Source organism: Vanessa tameamea, chromosome 23 (assembly GCF_037043105.1).
Source record: "Vanessa tameamea isolate UH-Manoa-2023 chromosome 23, ilVanTame1 primary haplotype, whole genome shotgun sequence".
Taxonomy (NCBI): Eukaryota; Metazoa; Arthropoda; class Insecta; order Lepidoptera; family Nymphalidae; genus Vanessa; species Vanessa tameamea.
This window is the reverse complement of record NC_087331.1, coordinates 3,539,111-3,551,768: the sequence shown is the minus strand read 5'-3', so window position 1 is coordinate 3,551,768 and position 12,658 is coordinate 3,539,111. Positions and strand designations below refer to the sequence as shown.

The window sequence follows — 12,658 nt, the reverse complement described above, 5'->3', positions numbered from 1 at the left end:
GGTTATAATATATATATCTCTCTAAAATAATGGTGGTCACACGTTACACAACAATAATGAGTAGAGAATACATGATTTTAGTTACATTATAATAATATTTTTATTTTATTATAATTACATATATCTTTTTTTAAATTGTCACTCAATGGAATTTTATATAATGTAATATTAAATAATGTTCAAGGTATCTTCTTTGAATCTATCTTAGATCTTTTTCATACTGCTCTTTGATGAAGAATGGAGATTAATACTGGACTTTTATTCTTTTATATATTGAAAACTTTACGAATACTAATTCTATGTTTTTGTTTTAAAAAAAAACAACGGATGTTTAGTTTGCAAAACATTCCGGTACCGGGAATCGAACCCGAGCCTCCTGGGTGAGAGCCAGGTATCCTAGCCAATAGACCATACCGGATACGTTAGACATTGCTAATTTATGAATCGAAATCTTACAAACGAATTCATTAAAAAAAAACACTATATTCATCAAATACGTTCGTTTTATTATTGATATACATTTTTATTAATCAATTGTAAAAGGTAATTTTTATAATACTAGTGATCCGATAAATCCGATAATCCAGCAATAATAAAAAAATAATAGATTATGGGATTGTGTCTAAATATACCGACAAACAAGAGTCTGAAATTAAAAAAAAATCTGTAAATTATCTACCCTCAAGGCCTAGACCTATCTCGAAAAAAAATGTATTTTGGTTGTAATGAAAATAAAAAGTGGTATTATAGAGCCACTTGAATACCGAAGCCAAAAGCTAGAGCCAGAACATGGATAGTTAAATTTCTGAACGTCTTCTGGTTGGCAACTTCAGCTTTGCCAAATTTGGTTGCTGACAAGCAGTATATACATATATAAATTATAAATACAATACAGTTTCATGTTTTCCGTCAGATTTCTTACCTCATGGTAGCGATATTGGAGCTGTTAAACGTATTAACCATTCATTACGTCACCATTTGATGTTTCAAACCTCGTTCAGTTCCGCGGTCAATTGGAAGGTAAAGCCATATTGGCATCAAAAAAACTTCGTGTGCTCTGCAAGACTAGACGGTACTTTACGTTGGACCATCGCCTAAAACTGTACGAGATGCAATTTCAAAAAAGTTCGACGCGAAACCGACGACAGCGTAGACGCGTTGGAAACACTGGTGAAGAGGTCACAAATAACAAAGAGAAATTTATATTGCATATAAATACCACATAAAAATGCAGCTGTTCAAGTATGGGTATCAATTATTATGTAGTTATATTTACATATAATATTTTATTTTTAATTTAATCTTGATTCCAAAATCAAGTCAAATATTAGCAATTTTATCGCTCTTAAGCTAGACGAATGAATTACCAATGGGCAAGCCCATCGGTAGCGTGGGTGCTTGTGATGTTTTCAAACTAAATCTCCTATTTTTTCTAAGTCAGATTTCTCAAAATTTAACTAGGAACGCCATTTTAACTAATCACTTGAAATGCATAATTTGTCATCATATCTACTCGTTATGAGAACACTAGCTTCTAGAAAAATGCTGCAATGCGAAGTATTCAATACTGGTTGTATTGGAATACTTCGCATTGATATTACGAGCGCCATTAAATTTCGAAGCCAATTGGATGGTAAAGCTAAATTCGTTTCAGTAACACTTGGTGTGCGTAGCAAGTGGGAGACCGGCTTAAGTTTGCCACGTAACTCAGGCTAGAGAAGTCTCTCTAAATTTTGTAAGTCTCAGTTTTGGGGTATTCCGAAAAATTCTTAACATCGTAGGCCGCTAAATGTCTCCATCGAACATGACGCCAGAATTTCAAATTGCATCCAAATAACCTTGATGTCTGGAAATCAAAACAACTGCAAAATTTTTCACATCTTTGCTTCGCCTAACCACTCTGTGGAACCAACTTTAACTGGCATTTTTCCGAACCGATATAGCTTGGGAACCTTCAAGGAATCAGAACCAAAATATATTTTTTATTCGTTCTATTCTGCATGAATATCAACAAATACTTATTCCGTGCTTTTTAACTATTTTAAAGTCGTGTGTTGAGTCGTTGATGCTTTATTCTTTTTTATTTTTTTTTTTTCATATAAATCGCCTGGTAATTGGCGAAGTTAAACAAAGACCTTTTCTCAGAAAAGATTTACTGCGTATTTGTAAACGTAGGATATGTATTACGCGGTCAGTACAAAGAAATGTTGATTTAGGTCTGAGGCTAATTACGTCTACGTGTGAGGATCCTTCGTTTTAAGCTTTCGTTTTAATTTCTAAACAAGACACTATTTTATCACCATTACCATTAAACCAATGATTTCCGTAAAGGTGATATCTGACGGTTCATTCGAGTGAATGTTCTTTTGCGTGAATGATTCATTTTTCTTTCATTCCATGTTCACACGGCTTAGCTGGAATGACGTAAAAAAGAACATTCATCCGTAGTTTCAGTAACCGCTAAGTTTAAATCACTAATTAGAGATTTAATAGAGTTTGCCCTTATCGTTCTGTATTTGTATTCATCAAGTTTGTGGTTCCAAAGGCATTGGTAATTTTTAAAATTCTCCAAAAACAGCAACGTATTTGATCGTTCCACTTGAACACCATTTTGCCGCGAAGTTTGACGCACCGACCGGCTGCTACAGCGTTCGAGACAAAATAGCCAAATCCGAGTAAACGTTCACTCTGTGTTCAGACTGTTAATTTTTCGTTCATTCGGAGTGGAAATGAAAGATGCCGAATGAACCGATTCAACGTCGTTGGATCAGTTCAACGTAGCCTTTGGAGATCAAGCTTGCCTCATATCAAATTCGGTTTAGTAGTGTGGCCATGAAAAAGCCACAGACAGACATATAATTTAAGTATACACTATCGTTTCAATAAACTTAAACAATTAAATACATAGTTACATTGGCAGATATATTTTTCTCCGAGTTCGACTCTTGACTTCATAACGTTAAAGATTTTTAAAATTAGAACGCCACATTTACCTGAAGTAAAATTAATTTAATAAAAAATAACAAAAAACATGTTCCGACTAAACGCGTACTTATTTACTTAATATATTTCTTTACTGATTATACATGCATATTAATTTTTACTGAACGCATCGGGTAACATGATTGTAACACGTCGTTATATAATATTAAAAGAAAAATATACTAACATCATTTTCGAAAGACAAATTGAATTGAGCTCATCAATTTAACGCCGTGGAACGTCAACTTTTAAAGTAATTTAAAAAAAAATGTTTGCTCATTTTTTTATATTAGAATTAACTCGACGCGTTTGAAAATTAAAAGTGTGAGTATGCTTTTACAAAAAACTTCAGAGCGCTTTTTTAGTGTTAACGAACCTTTTGTGTCCGATTCGTCGTAAGTGACATCGTTAGGGCTCGTATCCTGTGAGACGAGACGGAAATATTTTTACACGTAAATATGTTTATTTTTAATATGATAGCAAAAGCCGGGAGTAGTATTTATTTAAATAACAAAATACATATCTATTTTAAGCAGTTTCAATATTAAAGGTATATTTTATTACTTAATCGTTATAAAGGTAATAATACAAGATCTCCAAAATTATAGGTACAATTGACTACAAATTTAGCATAGTTATTTATTAAAGCGACGTATACGCTTACCAAGACAGGTTTTTTAAATAACTTTAACTGCAATGGGCAGGAAATGGGTGTTGTAACTTTATATGAATATTACCTGTATGGAGTCGGGAGAGGAAACTAGTAATATAAATGAGTCCCGATCTCTGGACGAGCATGTAGTTATATGAGTTGAAGTGGCCCAGTGGCTGGGTGATTGCTGGTTAAGGCCCATATACTACAGTTTTCATGTGCTTGATTTGTCTTTATGATTTATCTCATTCAAAACGGTGAAGACAAAAATCGTTAGGAAGCCTGTATGTATATTGGATTACATTCTGCCATATGTCTATCCAATTCTCATTGGAGCAGCTTGATGGAATAACCTTCTACTCAAGAGAAGAGCGGGCCCGATTTATTTACATTGCTTTAATATAAGTCTTTCTTCGTACAATTATTTCAAATTACGTTATATCATACGATTGCTTATTCAAAATATATTTCTACGGAACTTTGCGTTGATTTGATTGATTTGAATAAATTAGGAAGTAAACTCACGAGCAAATTGGTTTTTCGTTTTATTTCCAACTAATCGTTTATTGACGTAATAGACGCTTTAATGTTTTCAGAGAATACCACAACCTCTGGTAATTATTCGTGAATCATTCATCCGCGTATAGAATCTTCAATTCCAGGATATTTGAAATAATATAATACCAATCCTAAAATATATATTAGTTAATTTTTTTAACATTACAAATATCTTCATTTTTTTTGGTTATATTTTAAAATTATTTAATTAATACATATCATATTTAATAATAAACGTAATATTTCTAATCGAAAGCTCCTTTGCTACAATATCTATAAAAAGATAAATCAGCGCAAATGTGATTATTAAAATTTAAAAATTACAGGGCACCAGTCGTACCAGAAGAGATATTCTGCGAGCATAAACTTGAAACTCACCTTTAACCCGCGTTTGAAATTTCAAAACATAATATGCGAAATTTACTGTAATTTTTTTATGAATACACGTATCATAAAGGCATATCACCGTAAGTCGGTTGTCAAAATTTTACGAGTGAGATAGGAAGTGAATTCTTACAGAATCAAACTGCAGACGTGAAGCTATAACCATATTATATTTTTAACGCCTTAACAAAATTACGATAAAACTACTCAATAAAATGTTGTACATATTATTTTAATATTAATCCACTGTGAAGATACCTTAAAAATGTCAATATGAATGATATGAATATTTTGAATGATTCATCTCAGTCGAGTGCAACGACCTGTGCCGCCATTAATCATAACTCTGTCAAGATCCAAAGGGACAGAGAATTCACAAAATTAATTTCCCCCTTACATACGATTATGAGCTTTAAGTCAGAAGCATAAATACGTTTTTTAAATAAAAGAAAGTAATCTCAAAAATTTAAAGTCAAAACAACCACTTGATTTGGATTATTGCCAACGTAAACCTTTCTATCTATTGGCTATGCGATAAGATTAATTGTAAAGCTGATAATATACAAGTTAGAAATACTATTACATATCCAGTAACATAATTTAACAGCATGTAAACGTCCCACTGTTGTGCTAAGGTCCCCCTGTCCTTGTGAGGATAAGGTTTGGAGCTAATTCCGCCAGGCTACTCAAATTAATTTTGAAAAATACACATCTGGCAGAATTCTATTGAAAAAGGACACATGCTGGTTTCCTCACGCTGACTGGCACACTGAGCATGAGATTATTTATAAACACATGTAAATACACCAGTGCTTGCGTGGGTTTAAATCTGCAATCATCAATTAAGATGCACGCTTTCTAACCACTGGGACATCTCGTTTCAACTATCATAGAATTTGACATCATATATAACACAGTTTTAATTAAAGTAACAGACTTAAAAATCAAGATTCGGTATTCTTTTAGAATGCTTTGTGTAACAATTTTTTTCTTCTTAATCGAGCTTTGTGATTCATTCACTGAAGTCATATATATTATATATTTTTTATAAAGCGTATTACATAGACTACTCTTATAAACAGAGTAACAAAATTATATGTCTGTCTGTGCAGTTCATTAAAACAAAATCACAAGTATAAACCTTTTATAGCGTCCGGTAGAACCGTGGGCTTTTAATATATTTTATATTCTCGTCCTAATACAGCTTCAAGTATCGTGTTTTATTAGTTAATCCTCACATTACGAACACGATATCCATATAATTTGTTTACATTCGATTTATATTCGGAAAGATGACATTTATTAGCATGTATTAAGAGAATTGATGAGTTTTAGGTGTTCACGGAATATTAACATATGTCTGTCACTGAATATGTATTTTTAATTATACGCGTGTTTTAAAATATTTATAGATAGTATGACAATATTTTCACATTTCGTATAAAATTCCATGAGGGTAGCAAGGGACAGGGCTCATTGTAAGGAATTGGAGGAGGCGTATGCCAAAAGGCACACCGAACATAACCCCTCTTGTAACCCCATGTTTAGGAATAAAATGCTATTATTATTATTATAAAATTCCATCACACCTAATCCCACGCCCACACCAAATCAGCTCGAACGTATCAGCTCCAAGCCCTTTCGATAACAGAATTAATGTACTCAAAACAATTATTCCAATCAATTAATATTGTATTAAAATTAATCAACATTCATACAGGATAAACTTTGACAAAGTTTATGTATATTCAGAATCTATTGCTCCGCAGTGCATCTTCAATTGTCGGTAGTGCATAATATCAGCTTAATTTAATCAAGATTATGCCTGATACGGTTTGATCTAATGGTTCTGTCGATATTATATGTCTATCAGATATTGATTGTCTTTTTTATCTACCGTCTTGATAGAAAGTATAGAGGTCCAGTGTTAATAAAAACGATTGAAATTTTCCGTCAAAAACTTCTCCGAAGCAGTTCGAAGTCTGGAAGTGTTTAGTGTGTACACTCCTATGCCTCGGAAAGTACGTACTGTCCCTCTCCGGTCGTGTCCATTTACAATCCCATCGGAATATGGGAGGTAAATAAAGTAGAGACTGCACTTATTCACCTGATGGTTATTGGTCACCACAGCCCATATACATTGGCGCTGCGAGTAATAATAACCATAGCTTACATCACACCAATGCTCCACCAACCTTGGGAGCTAAGATGTTACGTCCCTTGTATCTGATTAGTTGCAGTTGCAGTCACACTGGTGAGGCGGTAGAATATCTGGCGAGTGGGTGATACCTACCCAGATGGAGTTGCACAAAGCCCTGCTACCAAGTGAACTGACTTTATTAATAGTATTCTGAATATCTCGGTAAGCACAGACATTTCCGAATTGTCTACGCAATACATTTGCTTACAAAGCAATAAGTATAAACAACAATATTAAGTGCCAACCAACACTGCATCATATTCGAACCTTTATTACATTTAAAATAAACACCAGAACTCCGTGAACTCATCGGTGATTTCGCAGATTTTAATGAAATACAATGAGATAATAATCAGTGAATAAAACTAATTAACATTGTGCTGAGCGGAGCTTCAGATTTAATTTAAATAAATTACTCTTGACAATCCGTAAATGCCAAGTAAATTATTACATTCGACCGAAAACAGCTCAAATAGTTTGAAAAAGGTAATTATTGCGTAATTCAATTTAAATGTTAAACTTTTAAATTTATTATTGATTGCAACTGTTATTTAAATTTCGTATCTTGTAAATTTTTAAAATAAAATATCTAAACATATCTCTCTTACCTATATGTATTACAATATTGTTATTGAATTGATTTTATTTCTTAAATTCGAAATAAACATAAATTAACGGCCTCACTTCTAAACATTTAGATCGCTCTCTTTAACAATTTACTTAAGATTTGAACGAAAAAGACAGTCATCGTTTCATTAATAACTCCCTAAACAAAGTTTCTAGGATTTACAAATGTTGACGTAGTTAGTAGGATTTACAAACGAAAAAATATTATAGATTATTATTTTACCTTAGCTTTTATATACAATGATTCCGGCGACGTTGTAAAAAAGGATTAACATCTTTAAACATATGCGGCATAATGCATGTAATCATTGTATTAATTATTCGTGCAACAAACGAAATTGCGCATATTTTGTAGGGGAATCTAATTTGGGACGGGTTTTAATAAAATAACAGGGGGTGTTCACCCTACTTTGCAAGTGTCGTGGGTTATACGGCTTATTTTAATTTTAAATAACCACTAAGCCATGCAAATGGTTAAACGCCTTTTAACATACCATAGAGAAAAAGTGTATAAGTTGAAATTTCTTTATACAATTAAACTATACATAAATGTTTCTATTATTGTCAAATTATACATATAATTAAATTCAACATAGAAATAGTATTTTCTTTTGTATTAAAAAAAAAATACTTGTTATTTTATATATGTACTTAGAAAAAAATATCAACTTTATAGTTTTGTGGATATGTATATTTATAAATAAACAATGTGTATTCGAAAGTATCGAATTTTATATTAATTTTTTACAAAATTTCAATATTAGTTTCCATAATTTAACATCCTCCAACCATTCAATATCTTACTGGTAAAATCTACAATTGCCGAATACTAGCTGTCATCCGTGGATTCGTTTTCTCTCTCTTTCAGTCTCATTTTAGGTGTTAGTCATCACGTATAAGAAATAGCTCCTTCGGATTCAAAATTGCTTAATACCTATAATCATCAAATTCGGCTTAGAGGTTTGGCCTTGAAAGCGCAATAGATCGACAGACAGACAAAGATGTTTAGCATATATGATTATTATTATTTTTATTTTTTTTAATGATTGAATGAAATGAATGAATGAATGAAAAAAAAATGTATATTTAACAAAGAACATCAACCTTTTTTTAATTTATCCGTTGATGCCCATACTAAGTAAAAAATATAATATTTGAAAAAAAAGTTTTATATTACTTTGCCTTAGAATCTCAGCCGTAGCGCAGAAATGTTGCCATATGTTAAACAAAAAATAATGAACAGAACGCCATTTGTGTTTGTCTGTGTCTTGATTTATGACGTGCAGGCAATTTGTTACAATGTTTTAATACTATATTTAACCGCTCATTAGCTTGGTTATTATTTTAACTTTAATTTAACCACAGACATTACAACTACACAACATATTTATTACAAAATTAAAAAGTTCGTATATCAAGTTGTAAAAGTAGTCATGTTTGATTCGGTTTCAAAGCGCTATCAGGAAATTTAGGCTAGATGACTCTGACAAATTTTCAATTGAATGGTCAGTGAAGCTTTCTGATGCTAGAACGTTTTCGAACATGTACGAACGTTGAAACAACGTTAATTATAAAAAATATATAAGTTAACGAGCCAAAAGGTCACCTGATAAGTATTCACTACCGCTCATAGACATTGGCGCTGTATAAAAATATTATATTACTTATGTAGATAGCGAATACGCCATCAACCTTGGGAGCTAAGGTGTTATGTTACCTGTGTCTGAAGTTACACTAGCTCACTCAACTTTTAAGCCGGAATACAACAGTACTAAGTATTGTTGTTCGGCGGTAGAATATCTGATGAGTGGGTATCTACCCATTCGGTCTTGTAAAGGCCTACCACCAAGTATATACGAAATATATAAAGCATTTTCAAACACTAATAACCTCTCCGAACTATATTTATATCATAAACAAAAAATGACTGTTCTCTTTAACATATAAATATATATTTTATTTCTCATTGAAGGACATAACGCGAAGGACCTGTGGAACAATCGTCTTATTATTTCTATAGTACTTAAAGTTTCAATTAAAAACATCGCATAATAGCCTGTATTATAGCCATATGCATCTATAGTTTCGAATTAAAAACAAGTAACACATGTTACAATGAATCCCTGCTGTTATCAACGAAATACACCCCAAGTAAATGCTGCTACGTAAGGGTATTAACATACAGAATGATAAGCTCTGCGTAAAGAACAGGGTTTATTTGAACATGGACCGAAAATTTTAATAGAAATGGTATCATGTTTCGTGGATAAATGCATAATCTATACTAATATTATAAAAGCAACTCTATCTGTCTGTCTGTTGCTCTTTCATGGCCGAAACACTGAACCGATTTTGATTGATTTTGGTGTGGAGTAAGTTTGAATTCCAAGCAAGGATAAATGCCTAATACAGTTACTATCTAGTAACTGTATTTTATGATACTACATTTAGATAAGTGTTAAGATTCTTTAAAAGTAAACACAGGAACAATGACAAAACGAATAATCTTAAAAAGAAAGAAATATAAAAAAATAGATAAAACATGATATTCGTAAAAAATTGTCGTTCAAGTTCATAGCAAGATACTTCCTAAAGTTACGAATTGAATCTTCATGAATCAACAGATAAACACACCGGGCTCAGGAGTTTACACATAAATGTGAAATTATAAATGCGAAAGTTACTGATTGTCGTATACAGGAGCTTCTCGTCCCTGCTTCACGCGGACACAATAAGGATCTCCATACAGCTTTTAATATAAGAAAAAAAACTTTTCTGTTTCCGTCTAGGGAAGTTGGAATTCTCGACTTTTCTGAACTACATTGTGCACGTACGATACATTTTTATTGATAAAAATCGCATTAAAATCCGTTGCGTAGTTTAAAGCGAACGGATTATTAGAAGCGATTTTTTTTTATACAATCTAATACATCATAGGACTTACTAGATAAATAGATTTTATACAGATAAAGTCGCAAAAACTTCTTGCCTGTGCGTTCATCAAATATTACAAAAATATTTAAATATGTTGTTATAAAGGACTTCCTTATGAAATGAAACTTAAGCAATCTTAAAGTTTGAAAAAAAAAAGTTTCATTTAACGGCCACGCCCAATAGTAGAGTATGATTAATTTCTCAGTTATTATTTCAGATAAACAAATAGATCAATGTACGTTCTCACCTCACGATTCCATTCTCATAAAAAAAATTATCGCAAACAATTACTTGTGATATTTTTTTTATCAAATAAGCATTTCAATACATGTATAATTTATACATTATGGATTTTCTTGATAGATTTATGTTATTTATATTATACTGAACTGAGTTTCTTGCCGGTTTTTCTCGGTAGAATCTACATTCCGAACCGGTGGTAGCTTTACTTTAAATAGTTTGTTAAAAGACGATTCAAAAGTGCTTGTGAAAGCCTACTTGAATAAAGTATATTTTGGTTTCGATTTGATTTGATTTATAATTAATGATATATATATAAAGGTATTATTTATTACAAAAACAAGTTAACTGTGCAGGAAATACCATAGGGCATATATTTACACTCGTAATCCGATGGGGAGGAGGATAGGACTTAAGGAATATCTAGCACAAAACCAACGGCTTTACGTTCTTTTTTAGGAAGTTAACGAAATTATAATTATATCACTTCATAATATATATTTTTTTGTAGAAAGTACAACTGTTGTTGTTGGTATTAGTTCATCTGGTTCAATTGAAATACTTGATATTGACATCGAAATTCTGGTCCGAATCAGAAATAAAATTAACAGTATAACCCAGTGAAGACCCAGCTTTAAGTAAATAGGAACGTCAAATAATTAACAATATTTAATATAGTTTACAATATTTATTTTTCCAGTTTTTGTTACAATCATCCATTATCTTCCGCTTTTCAACCCAGATTCACAATTCCCATGTCAAATTCAAAAATATTCTTCCTCTACTTTTATTATAAAAATGTCAAACCAAAAAGTATTCATCACATTTATATAATTCTGTGATTGAATATAACTCAATAGCTAAAAGATATACAACCTTAAATGATTATTTATAAATATTTTATATAAAATAATTTATAGTCTTACACCAGGTTATTTCTACTGGCTTTCGGATGTTGAACCTGCGACGTCTGCCTCAAGTTAAAATTGATCTGCCTTCAAGCCTTTGTACATCTTCATAATCATCTTTACTTCCATAGGATATATAATTAATGTTTTAGTATGACACGAATATAGAAAACCTATATCTTCAATATTAATTTGAAACCAATATTACTGTATGTAATGCACACGACCCTAAAAATATATATATTTGCTTTCAAACATGATCAATTTCAAAGTAAAAACAAATCAAAAACTTACGTCAATATTTTTTTTTTATTAAGAGATGAAAATGTACACTTTTATTATTCAAAGCCGTATTAATCAAAAATTCACATTGAATAGAAACTATTTATGTTTTTAAATATTTTGTGTTTCAGTGAAATATTAAACATTAAAGTCAAATAAAACCGACGTAATATTATTTATCGTAATATAATCAAATCGTAATTTAAGTTCATACAAGTGGTACCACTCGTAAATTTTTCAATATTATAAGTGTCCATTAGCATATAAATTCTTTTTAACAAAACTCTACCTACTTTTTATGTATAAACCTTTTTTTTTTTTTTAATCTTTTATTATACCTGGGAGTTTAGTCATCAGATTGACTATGTCACCCCCGTACAAGCAAAACACAGTATCAAAACACAATTATAAAAATCAAACCAACTTAGAATCTAATAAACTTAATATGACTTCCTTAATATAATAATATTATACATCAATAATCTGTTCTTTTCTTTTTATATAAGGAATTATTAAAAAACTTCTATTCACATATTTTAAATAATAGGTTAGCTTCTTTTGATGATGGTACTGCGAGCAAGCTATTACATATACCCACATCATATGATTTTAATAAACGGGGCCGGAACGACGCATTCCGCGCGCATTCCATCAATCGGTGATAAATATCATCCATGCAGTTACATAATATGCATTTATAAGTATTTGTTTTGCCCATCATAAAGTAAAACTAGACGGAATATGACCGGAACGAAGTCTCATAATTGCCACTATATAATTATAAACCTTACGACTTAAATTAGAAGCTTCATAATTATTATAGCTATGTAGATATTTTTAGAAAAAAAACGTTTGTAACAAAAAACGATACGGTCTGACTCAAATTAAATG

At 31.3% G+C, this 12,658-nt stretch overlaps 1 non-coding gene across 1 annotated transcript; it reads right to left on the bottom strand.

Annotated features, from left to right (window-relative positions):
• Positions 1 to 346: 346 nt before the first annotated feature.
• Trnae-cuc (transfer RNA glutamic acid (anticodon CUC)) lies at positions 347 to 418 on the bottom strand. Its single transcript has one exon. It is a non-coding gene; the product is annotated as a tRNA-Glu (tRNA).
• Between the last annotated feature and the right edge of the window lie 12,240 nt (positions 419 to 12,658).